The following is a 21,164-nucleotide window of genomic DNA, read 5'->3' on the forward strand; positions in this document are numbered from 1 at the left end:
AAGAGACCCATTTAAAACAGGACTCAATCATCCAAGGGGGTTTTGGGTGGATGGTACTCCACAAATGTAAGTCAAACAGCTACATGCTCTTTCTTCAGAGACATAAGGAATACAATTGTTTACTAAAAGAAACCTAGATGGCCGGGCGCGGTGGCTCAAGCCTGTAATCCCAGCAATTTGGGAGGCTGAGGCGGGTGGATCATGAGGTCAGGAGATGGAGATCATCCTGGCTAACACGGTGAAACCCCGTCTCTACTAAAAAAAAATACAAAAAAACTAGCCGGGCGAGGTGGCGGGCGCCTGTAGTCCCAGCTACTCAGGAGGCTGAGGCAGGAGAATGGCGTGAACCCAGGAGGCGGAGGTTGTAGTGAGCTTAGATCCGGCCACGGCACTCCAGCCTGGACGACAGAGCCAGACTCCGTCTCAAAAAAAAAAAGAAAAAGAAAAAGAAAGAAACCTAGACATCTCATGAAACCGTGGGAGAAAGATTGGAAGAGCGACATGGCTTATCTAGGGTCATGTGGCTCATCTGAACACACCTGCAAGTGAGATGGGCCATACCCTTTTCACCTCCCTAAGCTACTATTATTATTGCAATTTCACTTATGATTGCAATAGGCAGGGAGTGTTGCTCTTACAAGTGATCTCTTTTTTAGGAAATGATGCAACTAAACTCATATTTCTATGCTGATCCTCAGACCTCCTGATCTATACCCTCACTGTGTGATCTTTCAACCAACATTTATTGAGTAAAATACAAGGGTTGAGCTCATAAGAATCGTCGTTCTTATTTGTTGAGCACTTACTATATGCCAGGCACTGTTCTGAAAATTTTCCATGCAGTAAGTCATTTAACTCTCCAAACAATCACATGAGGTATTATTTTTGTTTGCATTTTACACATAAAAAAGAAGAAAGAAAAAGAGGCACAGACAGGCTAAGCAACTTGTGTAAGATCACAGAGTAAGTGGTAGAGCCAGGATTCAAATCTAAACGGGAGAAAGTCCCACCCCTGCTGAGTGCAAAGGCTGAGTGGGAGACAAACTCAAACAACAGGGCTAATATTTTGTATTTTGTGTGTAGGTGCATTGGGGAGTTCACCGTATCTAACCTTCTTTCTTCATCTGCCTTGAGGGGATTTGCATTGTTGCCAAAGAAATGAATGCCAAAAACAAGAAAACATTAGCAGTCAAATTCTAACATTCAAAATAGAACTTTTCATTACAAAATCAGCTTGACAGCCAGGCACTATTGAGATGTGATGTGAAGGAAAGAAGGGGCCGGACTTGGGTGTCCAGATCACAGAGCTTCACAGTACAGCCAATCAGGGAGAAGAGGAGGAAAGTCCCTTTCTCCTCCAAGGGATTGTGGGAATAAGATGGCTGGCAGAGATGGTTGTATGTGTGATGGACTTGGGAAATACCGGGGGATGGAAGACTTAGGAGTTTGGCAGGGGGTCCTGGGACAACCTAGGTATCCCAGGATAAAACAAAGGGCAGAGCAGCCAGTTCAGGTAGAGGAAGGTTCCAGTTTGCCCTCCTAGACTTCCCATGCAGAAGTCATACAGCAGGGATGCTAAGTTAGGGCCAGCATCATTGCAGGAGAGCTGGGAGTAGATCACCTGGAATAGGGGGCAGAATGGAAAACATACAGTGTCATGGAGGAGTCTACACCGTGGGGGACTAAATCAGCAAGAACATGATTCCTGAGTTGAGAAAGAGCTAAGTGTGAGTCAGTGGTCGTAGGCCCCAGTAGAATGCAGGCACATCCCCATCAGCTGGGCAAACAGAGAATCAGAGTGCGGCATGGATCAAAGGACCCTGCGATCCTCCAGCAGAGGTAGGCCATCCTCCCTCCCTGTCTCTGTAAATGCCAGAGGGTAGAACTGGGGACATGCAAGTAAGCAAACATCCCAAAGACTGGACGTTGTCAAGGAGATGCTTAAATTTTTGGAACAAACTCAGTTTGCAAAGCCAAAGCAAGTTTGGTTACTTTATCTCTCAGAGAAAGAGGGATGGAGGTGGTAGTTTGTCAATTCATGAGGAAGCCCAGAACAACTACTAACAAGTTAAAGGAACTACACTTTTCCTACATGACTGAGTTATGGTAGTACTTAAAAAAAAAAAAAAAAAAAAAGTCTGGCTGTATATAAAAACTGTTAACAATTATCAGAGGAGTGTGAACCAGAGCAACTCCATCTTGAATAGGGGCTGAGTAAAATAAGGCTGAGACTTAGTAGGTTGCATTCCCAGACAGTTAAGGCACTCTGAGTCACAGGATGAGATCGGAGGTTGGCACAAGATATAGGTCATAAAGACCTTGCCGATAAAACAGGTTGCAGTAAAGAGGCCGGTCAAAACCCACCAAAACCAAGATGGCAATAAAAGTAACCTCTGGTTGTCCTCACTGTTACACTCCCATCAGCACCATGACAGTTTACAAATGCCATGGCAAAGTCAGGAAGTTACCCTATATGGTCTGAAAAGGGGAGGTGCTAATCCACCCCTTGTTTAGCATATAATCAAGAAATAACCATAAAAATGGGCAACCAGCAACCCTCAGGGCTGCTCTGTCTATGGAATAGCCATTCTTCTATTCGTCTGCTTTCACTTTACCCTATGGACTTTCCCTGAATTCCTTCTTGCGCGAGATCCAAGAACCCTCTCTTGGGGTATGGATTGAGACCCCTTTCCGGTAACATAAGGAAGCATGGGAAGGTTTGTAGTAGAATAACAAAACACTGCTTCCTATATGTCAGACACTGTCCTCAGCACATTATAGCTATTAATTTATTTAAGGCTTATAACATCCCTATGACAGGTGCTATTATCATCACAATTGAGCAGATGAGGAAACTGAGACACAAAGAGGTTACGTAACCAGGCTCCAGATCACACAGCTGATAAATAACAGAGGTGGGATTGAGCCTAGGCAGTCCGGCTCTCATGTTCATGCTCTTAACCTCCGTGTTACACATTGCACAGACAAAGCATGGAGGCAATACAAAGATGACAAGACCCACTCTGCCATTTGCAGAGGAAGCACTGTTAGGGGTTTGGCCTCAGAGATGAGGAAGAGAAGCACAAGGGTGAGAAACAGGAGCAAAAGCACAAACCCTCAAGGAACACGCATGTAGGGAAGAGCAAGGCAGTAGACTTCTAACAAGCAAAGGGATTCATCTGCAGGGCTGCTAGAATATTCTATTCGTGAATACCACTATGGCTGCTGCAGCATAGCACATTTGATACCTAAGATTTCTTTCTTCTGGCTGAGAACCAAAACTTTCTAACACTTCCATGCTTTGACTTAACTTCCACTTCATGGCCATTTTGCAAAATGAAATACCTTTTATTACTTTATGCGAATGCTCTAATGATGAATATGAAACAATAAGGTTCAGTCCATTGGGAAGGCTTGAAGCCAGTTAGGCTCACTCACTAGCTGGATGACTCACAGCTCATACCCCTCACATGTCTGTGACGTGAACTCAAGCCTCAGCAGAGCGGCTCACAGATAGCCAACACCAGGAAAGTGAAATCTGGGAAAGTGAGGAGCCTACCATGTCCTGTGGGCTGGACCATGCGGTATGGAGGAGAAGAGGAGGAAAGGAGGCTGGCAGGTCAGCAGAGGCTGGGTTCTGACAGGCCTCGCATGCCCAGCTCAGGAAGACATGGGAGTCGGAGGAAAAAGGGAGCCAAAGAAGGACCCTTACAGCATGGCCATTCTCTTGATCTAATGATTCCGATTCATTTTTCTTTCTTTGAATATTTTCCTCACTTTTATTGGCTTCACATTTGTATTTCTTATTTTCTGAATTTTCAATTTTGTCTTTTTTCATTGAATATTCATATTTTAAAACACCTTTAAAGATGTTTTTGTATTAAAATATTAACTGATATGTCATGAAAGTTGTTGGAATCAAAATGGAGCGACGAATGTTAAGAAAATCCTGAGAAAGTCCGGGCACGGTGGCTCACGCCTGTAATCCCCACACTTTGGGAAGCTGAGGTGGGTGGATCACCTGAGGTCAGGAGTTTAAGACCAGCCTGGACAACATGGTGAAATCCCATCTCTAATGAGCTGGGCATAATGGTGCACACCTGTAATCCCAGCTACTTGGGAGGCTGAGGCAGGAGAATCAATTGAACCTGGGAGGAGGAGGTTGCAGTGAGCCGAGACTGCACCATTGCACTCCAGCCTGGGCAACAAGAGCAAAACTCCATCTAAAAAAAAACAAAACAAAACAACAACAAAAAACAAAGAAAAGAAAAGAAAATCCTAAGAAACAGAGCCAGGGGTGGCCCTGGAGAGTGGGTTCTCACACTTGAGTGTGTGATAACAAAAAAGACTATAAAACCACAACCTTGCACAAAGGCCATCACAACCTTACACACACACACAAAAAGTACTTCTGCAAGAACATCTGCCCAGCAACTGGCCTCTCCAGCCTCAGACTGGCGTCACCCTTGTTATTGATTTTTGTAGCCAAGGATAATGATTTCAAAACAATTATGTAATCCTCCTCATTTTTCCCTTTGGAAACCTTTGTCTTTCTTTACCTCCCTGAATACGCACATAGTTTACTATGACATGCCTATTCCCATTGCAGAGCTCTATTCTTAAGTAACAACTCCTCTTTTAGAGAGTCTATGCGATTTAGGTTGACAATACGTTGTGAATATTTTGCTCAATGTGGTGTGCTATTTACTTCTGAAATTTATTTAAACTGCTTTTTATATGAAAAGTTTTAAAAAATTATGTGGCCAAGTCTATACACTTTCTTTCCTACATGGTTTCCTTCTAGTTTCTTCATTTGCTTATATTATTATGTAATATAAGGACTGCGCAGAAAAGCAATACTACGGTTTTTTGTATCTGCCTCATGTTCCATTACAGCTTAGAGGTTAAGAACTCAGGTTCTGAGTCCAATGAAGGTGAGGTTGAATCCTGGTTCTATTCTTCACTGACTGCGAGCAATTTTTTTTCCTATAGTTTCCTCTCTGATTTTGAACCAGGCACTCAACAAACCAATGAGAGACATAGTCTCTCCATTGTGCAGATGGCAAAATTAATATTTAGAGAGGTTAAGTTAGTTGTGCAGTAAGTGGGAGTTAAAATTGGACATGAGTTTGCCTTTTTTAGAGGCTGGGCTCTTACCAGTTATACTTATTCTATACTCCCTCACGTGGGACATGACTGTTAACCATCCTTTACTATCTTGTAGAATAAGTTTTGCTAGCATTTTACTTGGGATGTTTGCACTTATGGTCAGAAGTGAGAAGGTAGTACAGTTTGTAGGAAGTCTGCAGGTAATTTGAAGAGTTTGTAGGTAGTTTGAACAACTTCTGGGCTCTGGCTAATATTCAGAACCTGGTGATGTCATCTGAGGCCTCAGTTATCATATTTGGCCCGTGTCAAACACCAGACTGGACTAAATGCCCTGGCTTGGCACAGTCTCTCTAACGAGACTACAAAGGACGGGGGCTGGAGAGCGAAGAGAGCAGATTGACTTAATTAACAGTATTTGGTAGTTACCCTCTCTATGAGGAACAAAATTTGCACTGTAAACAGGCACCAAGAAGATTCTGCTCCCCTGGGCTGCTTAAAGCACGAACAATGATGTCAGGCGATGGTGTGAGTTCAGTTCAGAGCATGTTTTTAAATTTGCATTTAGCTTGATTAGAAACAGCTGGAAAATCAGAACGATTGAGTAACTCTGCAGTGATGCAGAGGGAAAGAATGCCCACTGCACAACCACAAGTTACCATCTTGAGCTGTTTTAGACAGAGAAATAATTCACGGTCATTGCAAGTCATTTTGCAAGCCCCAAACTTCTGGTGCTTTCAGTGTTCATCTTTATGTCTGTTCAGATAATGTTGCTGCTCGCTGCTGACTAGAGTCACAGTGCTAAATACTACAAAATTAACATCCATTTTGTCTTTATGAAGTGTTTTTTAAAAGTATTTAAATCAGTGTGAGATTCTTAACAATCAAATATAATTCTTTTCATTATTAAGTCATGGGCAGATGAAATAGAATATTCTCCAGAGAGTTGAGGAGTCAGATGTAGATCTCAGCCCTGAACATACAGGAAGAAATGTAAACCTGGGAGAGCGGCAGTGGTCCTGGTTCTGCTGCATCCTGATTTTGCCTCCATCCTGGCGGCAGTGATGGTGGCCTGTGCTCAGCCACCAAGCTCCACCCCAAGGCCAAGCTCCACCCCGACAAAGGCCAAGCTCCACCCCCAAGGCCAAGCTCCACTTCCAAGGCCAGGCTCCACCCTCAAGGCCAAACTCCACTTCCCAAGCCAAGCTCCACCCCCAAGGCCAGACTCCACCCCCAAAACCAAGCTCCACTCCCAAAGCCAAGTTTCACCCCCATTCCCTGGAGCCCTGCTTCCCCTGCCTGCCTGGGCAGTTGTCCAACTTGTAGCCTCAGATCGTTGATTGAGTCTAGTGTTAGTTTCACTGAGAAATTGGAATATTTTGCTGGTATTTTCTGTTCTTCATTTGTGTAGCACAAAACATAAAGTAATTAAAATGCTAGGTGTCAACCCCACAGAGCCGCTGCCAGAATAAACAGAGGAACCTCTGATTTGTTTCAAATAAAACAAGTTGCCTTTAAATGAAAATGATTATTGCTTAAGTTTAAAATGAGAGAATACAGAAGAAAGGAGGTAAAATAAAAAAAAAAAAAAACCCTGGGCATGGTGGCTCACACCTGTAATCCCAGCACTTTGGGAGGCTGAGGCAGGTGGATCAACTGAGGTCAGGAGTTTGAGACCAGCCTGGCCAACATGTTGAAACTCTGTCTCTACCAAAAATACAAAAAGAAAAAATTATCTGGTTATGGTGGCGATTGCTTGCAGTCCCAGCTACTCAGGAGATTGAGGCAGGAGAATCGCTTGAACCTGGGTGGCAGAGGTTGCAGTGACCTGTGATTAGGCCATTGCACTCCAGCCTTGGCCAACATGGGAGCCTCCTGCTTGGAGAAGGGAAGGGGAGGGGAGGAGAGGGGGAGGGGTGAGGAAGGGAAGGGGGAGGGGAGGGGGAGGGAAGGGGGGAGGGGTGGTGGAGGGAAGGGGGAGGGCAGGGGAAGCAGAAGCGGTTCTCTGCTTGGCATAGTCTCACATATCCAACAAAACTCAGCTCACATATGATATCTATGAAGTGGTACGCAACTCCACAAGACATTGTCAGCTCCCTCTCCCGTGTCGCCACAATGCTTGGCAGGGTCTTTCCATCAGAAAGTCTCCTACCATACGAGGCATTTACATGTCCATAATTCCAGCTAAATGGTCAGGTTCTTAAAGGTGGCGTCATATCCTATTAGTTACTAGCACAATGCCAGGTACATAGACATGTATATGCATTCCCTGTTAACCTCTACAGCTGTGGCCACAAGGGATGGATTAAGAGGAGCATTAGCCCCTCCATGGTTTCCATCAGTCTACCCTCACAAGTCTTTGGTATATTCAACTGATGTTTCTCAAACAGAATGTTATATAGACCAGCTTTAAGACAAGTCTTCTGCCTCCTCTTCTCCCTAAACCCAGACCGTCACCTCAAGTATCTCCTGCATCATACTGAGTAGCACTAGCAATGCCTGACATAATAGGTGCTCAACAAAAATGTGCTGATCATAAAAAGAATACTAGTTAATGGATATAGAGTATTTACTATGTGCTAGGTAATAAACTAAACACTTATATCGATTATTTTATCCAGTCCTTAAGAAAACCCTATGAGGTGGGACATTATTACAATCCTCTTGTTACATCTGAATAAACTCAAACTGGTTAAGTGTGCCCGGGTTGACATTGTGGGTAAATGGCAGATGTGAACCCAGGCTCTCCACCTTTAGACCCTTTGTGTTAATTCAAGAATGCTCAGAGTTTATATTTTTCTGTTTTGAGACAGAGTCTCACTCTTTCACCCAGGCTGGAGCACAATGGCACAATCTCGGCTCACTGCAACTTCCACCTCCCAGGTTCAAGCGATTCTTAAGCCTCACCCTCCCAGGCAGCTGGGATTAGAGGTACCTGCCACCATGCATGGCTAATTTCTGTATTTTTAGTAGACATGTGGTTGCACCATGTTGGCCAGGCTGGTCTTGAACTCCTGAGCTCAAGTGATTCACCCTCCTTGGCCTCCCAAAGTGCTGGGATTACAGGTATGAGTCACCACGCCCAGTCCAGAGTTGATTCTTATGATCCCAAACAGTAACATTCAAGTATGAAAATGACCTCCTGGGGAAAAAAAAATTGACTCAAGAGTCAGGTCTCTAAAGACGGTGAGATGGACCTGAAATAAACCTTTTGTTAATAGGAATGTTTGCCATTTTATACTAAAGGGCCGGTGTGATGTTAGGATGTTGCACGTCCAGCCTGTAGCTCCCAGTGGTAAAAGCTCTTTTTGTCTACAAAACTGGATCTAGTCCCAGTTCTGCTACTCACTACTTGAGTGAACTTGAACCAAGTTATTTAACCTCTCTCTTTCCCCATTTCCCCAAGAGAAAACTGGGGAAACACTAGCACTATCTCATAGCGTGTGAGGATTGTGTGGGCTGATGCAAATAAGACACTTAACAGAGGCCTGGTACATCTTTACTGCTTAAGAAATGTTAACTTTATTTATCACATAATCATTACAACAGGACAACACTCCTTGTCAGTATCAGCTGCCATCTCTGATATATCGGTGAACTAAGATTTCCCTCCATGCACTGAGAACCAAGCCATGCTCGATGGAGGAAACTCACATTAGAAGTCCGGACCTAACTCAGTTCTTGGCTGTGCTATTAATTTATGAGAGGGCTCGAGCAAAATAGCGTGATCTTTCAGGGCTCGTATCTCTGTCTCTGGGCAATGCAGATAATGATGTACCAGTCACTAGCAGTGAGCGGTACAATCAGAGAATGTCTTAAAACTGCTCTATATGGCCACGCCAGCAGCGGCCATATAGAACAGTGACTAATGGTCACGCTAAAAATTTCTGACTTTATTTTTAAGTCATCTATGTAAACTAATGAAGGCTACATGGAATGGATTCAGTTTTGGGTTTTGTTTTTTAGTGTTTTTTTTTTGTTGTTGTTGTTGTTTTGAGGCAGAGTTTTCCTGTATCACCCAGGTGAGAGTGCAGTGGTGCAATCTGGGCTCACTGTAACTTCAGCCTCCCGGGTTCAAGTGATTCTAGTGCCTCAGCCTCCTGAGTAGCTGGGTCTACAGGTGCGTACCTCCATGCTCAGCTAATTTTTGTATTTTTAGTAGAGATGGGGTTTTGCTTTGTTGGCCAGGCTGATCTTGAACTCCTGGCTTCAGGTGATCCACCCACCTTGGCCTCCCAAAGTGCTGGGATTACAGGCATGAGCCACTGTACTCGGCCAGATTAATTATTTTTAATGATAAATTGACATAACATTTAGAGAAAAAGCAACATTTAAGTGATAAGAAAAAACGTTTAAAATGCTCAGAAATGGAAGGACTCAGGAGGAGATAATCAGCTTTTAATTACTTACATACTGTTCACTCCAATTGAGATAATTACCTGGGCTTTCAGTTACATTAAGAAGCATTTTCCTGCTTAAGAAGCCTATCTACCAGAGAGAGAGAAAAGGTAAGATTCATAAACTCCACCTACTTAATTTTTTAGGAGAGCTCTTGGAAACAAAAAGTCAGCGGGAAGTAAGAGTTGTGCTGCTTCAAATGGAATTTAGGAATATTGAACAATGTAGGTGGGCCCCGCTGGTATGATGCAATGCGTTTCTAGAAACCAGAGCATGACAGGAATCCTTCTAAGGCCCGCCAAGCAGCTGCTCTCGCCTTTGTTTGCACCCGGCCACAAGGTAATCCTTAATTCCCCAGGCCATTCTTGATCCAAAGCACGGTGGTAACAAGAAAACCCTCTATGTTTCAGGCAATGCCAGAAGTGAGCAAGTGCTTATCAAAGTGTGGGAGTCATTTTCGTGTTTTTGATTCCTGACACCCCCAGTGGAACACCACACTCTCTGAAACGGGTGTTGTGGCACAGGATGGAGTGTAGAGGCTTTGAAGCAACGCAGATCTGGGCTTCAGTTCAGATTGCATTCCTTGCTGTGTGATGTCAGGCAAATTACTCAGCTGTCCTGCGCTTTTCTGGAGTTGTCTGTAAATTCAGGGTAATGATACCTAATGCGGTTTGTTCTGAGGCTCGGTGAGTTGTCACACCTATACAGAGCATTACGAGGGTGCTGGGACACCCTCGCTGGCATTCAATGAAGCTAGTTATGTCCTCAGTGGCCCTTCTTTTCCCTCATGAGCTTTGGACGTCTCCTCTACAGTCTTGTAACCTTTGCTCAGGGTGCTCCCTTTAAGAGCCTGCAGCTCAGCGGCTTGGTCACCAGCTCTCACTGCTGCCCGTGTTGCTACTCTTGCCTGGCTACCCCTCTGAGGGCACCCAAAGAGCTACACTTTTCTGATCATCTTCATCACGTGTGGCTCTTAAAGTGACACAAGAGAGGTGCAGGTCCAGAAGTCAGCCTGGGCCCTGCAGTGAACTGAGTTCATTATTCGCTTGGACCCCTGCGGCAAGGTTTGAACAACTTTATAATGGGCAAACTGTTTCACCACATTTGCGTCCATTAAAGAAAAATCCAAGTTGGTATATATGTTTAAAACACACAAACTACTATACCTGCACTGTCCAATGTGGTAACCACAAGCCACATGTGGCTACTGAACATCTGAAAATTGATCCGACGAACTGGGCCATTCTGGGCATATCCAAGGAAAGCAGAGTTGAGATGTCAAGGGGAGTAAGCACTCAGGGCACATCACATGGCTCCAAGGATGTAATTCCCTGCAAGCTGGGCTGCTGAAACTGCCTGCTGTAACTGGAAACCAGTTTTATCTGACAGCTACTGAAACAACCTGCTACAACTCTAAGATTACTTTTACCCGCCACCGTAGTCTCTCACTGGTCAGGACTTGACAGCTTCCCAGAACTTGCCTGGTGCCAGTGAACTTTTTTTCAAAACAACACACAGCATTTCTCCTTTCTATAAAATCTCCAACCCTCTCTTTGTTCTTCAGACAGAATGAGGACCACTGGTCTGTATATACGCCCTGAATTGCAATTCTTGCTTCCCAAGTAAAATGGTTTAAATTTAGAGATTCATCTCTATATTTTATTTGACTTCAGCAGATACTAAAATGTGGCTGGTGAGAAGTGATGTGCCGTGAAGTAAAATACACACTGAATTTTGTGCAAAATACAATTAAATAATTAAATATACTTTATTTAAATATATTTTTATTGATGATATAAAATGTATCATTAAAATTAAACTGTTTCTTTTCATTTTATTTTACTTTTTTTTTAGATGGAGTCTCACTGTCTCCAAGACTGGAGTGCAGTGGCGCAATCTTGGTTTACTGCAACCTCTGCCACATGGGTTCAAATGATTCTCCTACCTCGGCCTCCTGAGTAGCTGGGATTACAGGCATGCAGCACCATGCCCACTAATTTTTGTATTTTCAGTAAAGAGGGGTTTCGTCATGTTGGCCAGGCTGGTCTTGAACTCCTGACCTCAGGTGATCTGCGTGCTTCGACCTCCCAAAGTTCTAGGATTATGGGCATGAGCCACTGTGCCCGGCCCTATTTCTTTCTTTAATTCTTTTTATTTGTCTCAGTGTGACTAGTAGAAAGTGGCGGCTCATATTAAATTTCTATTATACTAGACAAGTCTGAAAAGCAAACATATTAACTATTTTAGAAATACTACAGTAATCAACAGCCTCAGTGCTGTGGAGACAGGTTTTTCTTGGAAGAGATTAGGGAATGTAATTACTCATGTTTTGAAAGAGTGCTTGCAGCCTTTTGTATTCACCTTTCATAATGGCTGTGTCATCGTATGATTGACCACTTGTTTAATTTTATTGAATAAATTCACACATAGATGATTTTCAATTGGCAAAAAAAGTTAAAAACCATGCATAGGGTTTTCTGTTACAAAAGTAATGCACAATCATCACCAACGTACAAGTATTTGTCATATCCAATGTAGATTTACAATAATGGAGTAATATCTGGTTTACTGATTGGATTGTCTAGCTCATTTTGTATACAATTCCCAGTTACTTGGTCACTATTTTATAAGCTGTTTTGGATACATACGTAACTTTGTTTTAAAATGCCTAATTGCTCACTCAAGAATGAATTGCATTCAGTAGCCAGCTAAATGATTCCTACGAAATTTCTATTTGAAGAAAGCCAGTCTTCCTTGTGACATCAGAAAGACAAACCTTCCACTAAAAAAAGATTAATAAACACAACTCTTTTTAGCAATCAAAAGGATACTATATTTGTTGGTCTGATCTTTAACACTTTGGCCTAGTACATTTTTATTTGTTCAATATGTGATCCAAGTAAACATAGCCATCTTACGCTTTATGATTTTTGAAGGTTCTCGACATACTCACCCAATCTAAAGACTGACCTCATATAGACATCTGGCTCATTGAAAGCTACTTACAAACAAAAATAATAATACAGGCTGTCTTGGAATAGGCCAGCCAGAATATCACCACAGTTTGATCAGTTTTAGTTTTTTTTTTTTTTTCCCAGAATACCTATTTTTAAAACTTCTTTTCAAAAATATGCCTGTATGTTGTTTAATTTTCTGTATTACTGGGATAAATAATTTTGGAGGGAAAAACCTACTATATTTTCATTAAATGGTGTAACAAGCTGTAAAGAGAGATCACAGTATTTATCAAGGTATGTGAATTCGTCAAATGAAGCTGCTATTGGCTTCTGCATATTGTTTGTACAAACTGTGTCTTACTTCACTTTTATTTTAATATTTAATATTCTGGTATTTTTCTTTCCCATTTAAGAGTGTCCTGACCATCATCATCTTTTTAAATTCTTCTGTGTCATTTCGATTACCTATATATTCTTGCCATTCTTCACTTTCTTCCGTATCCTCATGAGTTTTAACCAGCAGTTTTTATTTGTTTGTTTTGGCTTTTGAAGTTTCTACTGTGACATATAGGAGAGTTTGGGACATTTTCAGTTCTGCCAGTCTTATCCCTTTCAGTTTACAGTTTGAGTTTCCACTAGGCTGCTTCCTTCTTATTATTTGAATTTTAACATGAACATAGATCTGAAGAAATATCCCAAATTCATCTGAAATTAAGGCATACAGAAGAGCAATTCAAATGCATTTAAATGGTTACAATGTTGCATTGCTGTATGAAGCTGCATTACTGTTTAATCAAATCTTCTGCTATACACCTTGACTAATTATGAATGATTGAGCTCAGGAGTTTTTATCACAGGATCATTTGTGTCAGTAACTATTTTGTACATTGTTTCCTCTGGAACCACCAGACTTTGTTAAGACAAGATGAATTAAGATACTCTGAGATACAAGGCAATGTGCTAAGTTGTGTATGGCATATGACTTTTTTTTTTTTTTTTTTTTTTTGGAGACAGAGTCTCACTGTGTCACCCAGGCTAGAGTGCAGTGGCGTGAGATTTTGGCTCACTGCAATCTCCACCTCCTGAGTTCAAGCAATTCTCCTGCTGCAGCGTCCCTAGCAGTAGGGATTATAGGCACGTGTCACGTGTCACCATGCCAGGCTAATTTTTTTGTATTTTTAGTAGAGACGGAGTTTCATCATGTCAGCCAGGCTGGTCTCAAACTCCTGGCTTTAAGTGATCCATTCACCTTGGCCTCCCAAAGTGCTGGGATTACAGACATGAGCCACCACGCCCGGCCATAAGGCACATAACTTTGCACACAGACTCACTCCCTGTTTGTAGTACTGGCATAGGTCTGTGCTCTACACACATGAGAAGCCTGAACAAGTCATTTCACTGATGTCCATTAACAAAGAAAAATATTGTATGGGACTTTTATTGTTTTAGACAGTGGATGATGGAGTCTGACAGGAGAGCTCTTCCGTTTTGAGCAGGTGTTGTTGAAAATAGAATCCTCTACTTAGCTTTGTACATGTCTGATGATAGGGAGAATTGTCCACAGACCAGTTTTGGTCTCCACATGTTGTATACTAGCTTCTCTTCCACTATCCAGCCGTACAAGTGCCAGTACACAGGCCACGTCCTGATCACAATATGACCTGGCCCTGCACAATCACATCACTGCAGGGCAGGTCAGCATGGGGGCCACAGTATGGAATCTACTCCATACTGGGACAGCTAGGAGTAACTTAACCCTACACAACAGTGACTGTGAATCTCACAAATACATCCCACAAAACCCAGTTAACTGGATCCTTCATTTAACTTCCTCTTAGATGGAGCCTCGAAACGCCTGTGATCTCCAAACACACTCAAGGCAAGAAGAAGGATGGAGGGAAGGCAGAAGTGGACAGAGACAGAGGTGTTGAACAATCATGCTTAAGATATCTCTAAAAAAATTGTTTGCATTTAAGAACATCAGACCATGTGAGCACATTGCTAAGCCCTTCCCTGGGGTCTTGGGAAAGGCCCATGCAACCGAAGGGCCCTGAAATAGAAGCTTTATCAGCTGCACAGCAAGTCAGCTTCTAATTTATTTCAACACCAAGCCAGGGTTCCAGGACATGGCCCCCATATCTCCATTCTCTTCTGTGTCAAGGTCTGTTCCATGCCCACCAACTGGGCTCCTTATCCAGATGTGGGCACTTGTGGCCTCCCCTTTATTCAGGAGTGTTCAGCAGAACTGAGATGCCCTTTTATCAAGTCCTTCCTCATTCTCAACTTCTCCCAGATGATCTGCTGCGTCCTCATGAAAACCTGTCTCCTCCTGAGACAAGGCTTCCTCACCTGTACTCCCTACTTCTCGTTGTCTCGGTTCCTTGCTGTGAATTATAGAAGAAACTATCTTTGAGTGAGTAAAGAATATGAAAAGTTAAACAAGTTTTATTAGGCAAAAATCAAAGTGACAGTGAATGGGAATCAAGAATATACACAAACTTTGTATGTTGACAGTGATAGAAAAACGTCCTAGTGTAGGATGCTATGCTAATGATAGCATGGATAACTTGGAACTGATTCCGGAAAGGGTATCAAAACATCAGAGTCGATGACGTAAGACAAACCCAGGAGAATTTTTAACCCAGTTGTGACTTACAAACCCAGAAGTATTTTTAGCTCAGTTTGGGTGTGGATGTGACAGCTGCCTTTCAACAACTGTTACGTGTACCTACAAGGACGGAGTGAATAAGGTAGCTGGGCGCAAAGCAATCTAAATTAAACCAACTAAGTCAAATTAAGTAAAAGATAATGAGAGCCAGATGTTGTGAAACTCCATTAGGCTATGGAAATCTCCCAGAAGAGATGCAAGTAACATCATTACTCAGAACCAAGAAAATAGTATTATCACTGAACGTGTTATGAGTAACTTCAGGATGCTTCTTCCAGGGAACTAACCGGAGGCCCACACATGTTTCCTGTTTCTCTGTGGTCCTTGTTTACCCAATGCTAAATTATGAGCACAAATTTCTTCATTAATATAATACTTAAAAACAAAGACTATTGCCTAAAGAGTTCAATCACTTAAAGCCCTACTTTTTTTAAAAAAAAATGTGTCATCTCATAGAATAACTGAATTTCCCATAAAAGCCAATTCATTTTGATGCTGTACAATGAAGCCTGTCAAACTGGAAAGAAAGAGACAAGAGCAGGGAAGACAGGTTTCATCTAGGAAGCTTACTCTAATTAGTTAATAGCATTTGCTCGGGGCTGTGAGGGGAGAAGGGTTTTGAGGAAAATAATATCATGATCCATCAGTGATGTCTGCCACGGTGTGGGATAAGCCAGCAACAACTTGTCTGCCATTTGCAAAACTCTCTTAGACCAGAGCTAGAGGTCAGCTAACCACAGACTCATCAGAATCCAAGAGGCCCCAGGCAGCGTAGACACAGCCCTGGAGCTGAGGCTTTCTGCTCCTCCCTTAAAAGATTCCGCCAGCATCAAAGAAACTAGGAAGCCATGTTTAAGGGCCCACTCTCTTAGTCTGTGAAGGTCATGACTGTACCCTCTGGCTTTTGGGAATGCTCTTGGAGGCCATTTGGCACAACCGTGTCATTTTAATTATGAGGAAGCTGAGGCCAGAGAAGCTATTTCACCCATCTGTGGCCATAAGACAACTTAGAGGGAGACTCGGGACTAGAACCAAGGTCCCCTGGCTCCCAGACCTGTGACCTGAAGTTCTATGGGAACAGCTGGTCCCTTTCTCTCCTGCTCTGCAGCACTGCTCCCAGGTCCTGGGTAGCCACATGATACTAGTCTTAAAGCTGTGTGGGTACCTGTCAATCTCTGACCTGTTGTTGGCCACCAACTTCAAAGGTTGTATTCTTGCTTCCTTTTGGGGTCTGTGGTCAGTCTTCTCTTGTTCTTCAGGATCAGTGGCTCACTGGACACCTTAATTCAGGAGATAACAACAATGGTGGCTCCTGAAATGCCCCATCAAAGCCCACGTGGGCTATAGTGTTCTTCGTGATGTAAAAGCCATAAAACAAAACGTGCTTGACTGGGGTCTAGAGAACCCTGAACAAGCCTCAATATTCCTTTCTGGTCTGTTGGTGACAAGAGCCAGCCAAGGGCAGATATGAGTCAGACTCTGGTGTAAGGTACCTCCCAGTGAACTTGCTCTGCCTGTTAGAGGCCCAGGGACAGCAAAGAGAAGCTTCCCCTGCCTTGCTCTGGGCATGATCACTTTGCAGAGGACAATCTAATCCCTTTCAACTTGACTTGTTTTCATTTGTGCTTTTTTTTCCCCTCTTCCTATCAAGGCTCCTAAGGACATCTGACAGCCTGATAACAACCACTTTAAGGTTCATCAAGACCCAGACAAAACAGAATTTCACATCAGCAGAAAGCCGAGCAAATCCTGTCTTCTTTCCGGGACTGACATGTTTAGTCACACACCCTTATAAATTTTCTTCTTGGTTTTGCTTACTTGTGTGCCATGGCCAGGGTCCAAGGCCAGGGAGATGCTCAGCAGGCTGCTCCAGTGGGAGGAGTTTGATGCTGCCCGGCTTTTCCCCTCTTGCAAGGACACACACCATTCCTGGAGCAAAGCTTCAGACATTGTTTTCTTAATACATGAAGTAGCTTTGGCTTGACTGCAAGGACAGTGTTGCTCTGGCAATAACTGGTATTGTACCAAATGAACATGAAACTCAATATAGCAGCATGGTCTTCTCCATCCTTGGACCATTTAAGCATAGTGTTCCATTATTGGAACACTAAACATGTGGGAGTTATTTATATCCTACTGCTCAAGGTCATCGCCAAGGTCTGATTGCAAAAATTCAAAAAATTGCAACCTCAGGCATAAATGGGTTAGAGCCTCTTATTTTCAGAGTGCCTGAGCAAAACAGCAACTATTCTTCCAAGGCTTGTTGGATTTGCACGTATATACCTAGGCCTCTGTGAAGGGGTCTGTGTTACTGCGTCGTTATCCAATAGTCAAAAAGGATACATCCAGCTTCTCATGTAAAGCACTTATCATAGCATCTGGCACATGGTAAGCGTTCAGTACAGTTAACCATTCATATAATTATTATAACTTGCATTGTGTAAGTAGCACCATGCTATAGTGTGCAGTACTATATGGCTTAGTCTTAATAAGAGCTGGCATACTATAGAAGTTTATAGCTATTAAATAATTTTCAATCATAATTCCACTTAATCCTCAGAAAAATAGCTTAAACTGCACCTCTACATACAATTTTCTCCATTGATTCCCATCTATTCCTTCTCTGAACTACCACAGCGCTGAATTTGCCTCTGTTTGTTCCCTCTCCCCCACTTAACACACACAGCCCTGGGAACTACACCCTCTCCTCCTCTGCTCTGCTCTGGGTCCCAGGAAGTGGCATCCCCCAGACTCCCCTGCTGGCTGGGAGGCACTAGCCGGAGATTAGAGATGTAGCAGTCAGGGTTGTCCAGAGAAACAAAACTAGTATGAAGAGATGTCTTAAAAGGAATTGGTTCATTTGATTATGGAGGCTGACAGGTCCCAAGATCTGCACAGTAAGTCAGCAAGCTGGAACCCCAGGAGAGCTGATGGTGAATTGCCAGGCTAAGGGCTGGCAGCTTAGAGACCCAGGAAGAGCCAATATCCCAGTTCAAGTCCAAAGGTAGTAGAAATGTTGATGTTTCAGCTCAAAGGTCATCAGGCAGGAAGAATATTTTTTTACTTGGAGAGGGTCCAACTTTTTGTTCTTTTCAGGCTTTTGACTGATTGGATGAGGCCTGCTCACATAAGAAAAGGCAACCTTCTAGGGCCGGGTGTGGTGGCTCACGCCTGTAATCCCAGCACTTTGGGAGGTCAACGTGGGCAGATCATGAGGTCAGGAGATCGAGACCATCCTGCCTAACACGGTGAAACCCCATCTCTACTAAAAAAATAAAAAATCAGCCAGGTGTGGTGGCAGGCGCCTGTAGTCCCAGCTACTCGGGAGGCTGAGGCAGGAGAATGGCATGAACCTGGGAGGTGGAGCTTGCAGTGAGCAGAGATCACGCCACTGTACTCCAGCCTGGGCAACAGAGCAAGACTCTGTCTCAAAAAAAAAAAAAAAAGAAAAGAAAAGGGGGGGGGCAACCTTCTTTGTTCAGTTACCAATATAAATGTTAATTGCATCCAAAAACACCCTCCCAGAAATACTGACAATAATGTTTAACCAAATATCTGGGCACCTTATGGCCCAATCAGGTTAGTGCATAAAATTAGTCATCACAGAGGGTAGAAATACCTCCTGGAAATACTCAGAATAATGTTTAACCAAATATCTGGGCACCTTATGACCCAATCAGGTTACTACATAAAATTAGTCATCACAGAGGGTAAAGGACAGAAAGGTCTCAGCATTTCTTTCCTTCTGCCTCCCTGCTTTGGGTGCAGCATCTCCGAAAGCGGCCGTGTTTCTCTAGGATGACAGATCCAGTGGAACAGCCCCCACTGCAGGCTCCAGCTCTATTTATTCATTTCCTACCATGGTAATAGTTCCCTTTCTTATTAATCTTTGGGCACCTGAGCAACCTTTGTTGATCTTTAACCCAGCACACACCTGAATGATCCCATCCTTCAAGCCTCTTCATCTGAATCTTTCGGGTGAATGTTTCCTCCTGAGACTCAGAGACACAGCAATATTCATCCTTCTCTCCATTTTATAATTATAATAGAAATACATGTTTGTTGTGGAAACTTTCGAAAATAAAGAATACATTTTTAAAAATCAACCCAAATCCTACTAAAAGGAGATCACCATTATTGACCCATTATCTCCTATTGGTGTGTGTGTGATGGAGGACCCTTATAGAAACAGCTTGCTGTTGTTGTCTGTCTCATTTCTTTAAACATTCTTCAAGAGCAATTTTTAATGGCTGCTTGTTATTCTATGATATTTATAACTCTCTTATGGCACTTGGATTATAAATTGTTTTGTGCCCCTAGAAGATATTCATAGAAACCAATTTGCCATTCAGCTAGCTTCATACTTTGCACATTAATGTCATTTATGTAAAGCCACATCACTCACCACACCCTGTCAAAGACATTAAATGGTTTACAGAGATAAATAAAATATAGCAAGAGAACATACACTTAAAGTATATGAGAGTAAAAGAGAAAATAAGCATAAGCATAGTAAAATGAGATGAAGCCAAGACTGGGGTTAAAAATCCACTAACGCACGCCAAGAATCTCATACTCTTATTAGAAGTTGGCCACAAACTTGGCTGTAAGTCCATTCAAAGAGGAAAACATCAGTAGTTACTCAATCAGAGTTTCCATAAAATAAAAACAATCCAGTTACTTGGGAGTAGTCTTGACAAATGGCATAACGTCGTCTTCAATATCCCTACTGCCAAGGCCAAGAGGGGATTTTTATGGAGTTGTTTCTTATCAAATCTGCCTATATAAGCCGAGGTTATTGTGCCAAACTGCAAGTCAGGAAAAGCAATTCTACCAGAGCCCTGGGGAGATGCATTCCTGGTATAGAGCTCTTCATCTGGCTTAAGCTAGGAGTGGAATTCAGAGACTGTAGACAAAAGGATGGTTTGCATATTCTTCAGGAAAATATCCATGCTGGGTCTCTTTACAATATCTATAGATCTATACCTATTATATTAAGTAGCAGAGTTCTGGCTCCAGCAACATGGTTATTTGAACTAAACTGGACTCCGTCCCTTCTAGAAACATTTAAAATACCACAGAAAATTAAAACACATAGTCAAAATCGAAAGAACAGATGAACAGTCTCTAGGTATCAGCAACAGCAAGAAAGATCTCAGGCAGAGGGATTAGGATTACCAGCCACCTCTCATGGCCCAGGGAGACATGAAACCACAATACAGATCCAAAAGGGTGAGGTTTTAATATGTCAAGAGGGGAATTTGGTGTGATCTCAGGCCTCTGCAAAGTAGGGAACTGAGACTGGAAAGTTCTGTAGGCAGCTAAGTCCCTGGAAAGGACTAGAAAAGCTATTATTAGCCCATCACTGATTAGGGCTCTGATTTAAAGGTAAAACATCAGATAAACAAACAAACAAAAATGATCCTACAGAAATGAAATACCAGTTTCAAGACACTTGCAACTGTAGAGTCTTGATTTACCCAATCATAGCTGCAAAGTTCCCATAAATATGGTTCCCAAACCAGTGAAACCCGCAGAACATTTGGCAAAAGAAAATGCAAAACAAATCTGCAGGGACATTTTCCCTGCCCGGGCTCCTGGGACACCCACAGGAACAAACGACTTCAGTTGAGGATGAGCTCACAGTAAAAAAACATATAAACCACAAGACAAACAAAAAACTGAACCACATAAGGGAAGTCAGCAGATATAAAAATACAGAAAAAAATAGCTGCTCCCCACCACACTGAACTATTTGGGCTGCGGGGGATGTTGGAGGTGGTGGGATTCTCTTGCATCTTTGTAGATCTCAAGACCTCAGAGATCTTGGGCTGTTTAGGTGAAGATGGTGGCACAGGTTCAGGAAGAAAGAAGGAACTCCTCAAAAGCCCTTTATTTCAGAGTTTCCACTTTCACTAGTTTAAAATAATGTTACAAAGTGAACTGAGCCATGAACCCAAGTCAGAAAGCTAGAGAGCCCTGAAGTTCTCACCAAATGTATGGACATAGGCAAGTTTCCTCACTTCCTCAGTCTA

Source organism: Rhinopithecus roxellana, chromosome 9, assembly GCF_007565055.1.
Source record: "Rhinopithecus roxellana isolate Shanxi Qingling chromosome 9, ASM756505v1, whole genome shotgun sequence".
Classification (NCBI taxonomy): Eukaryota; Metazoa; Chordata; class Mammalia; order Primates; family Cercopithecidae; genus Rhinopithecus; species Rhinopithecus roxellana.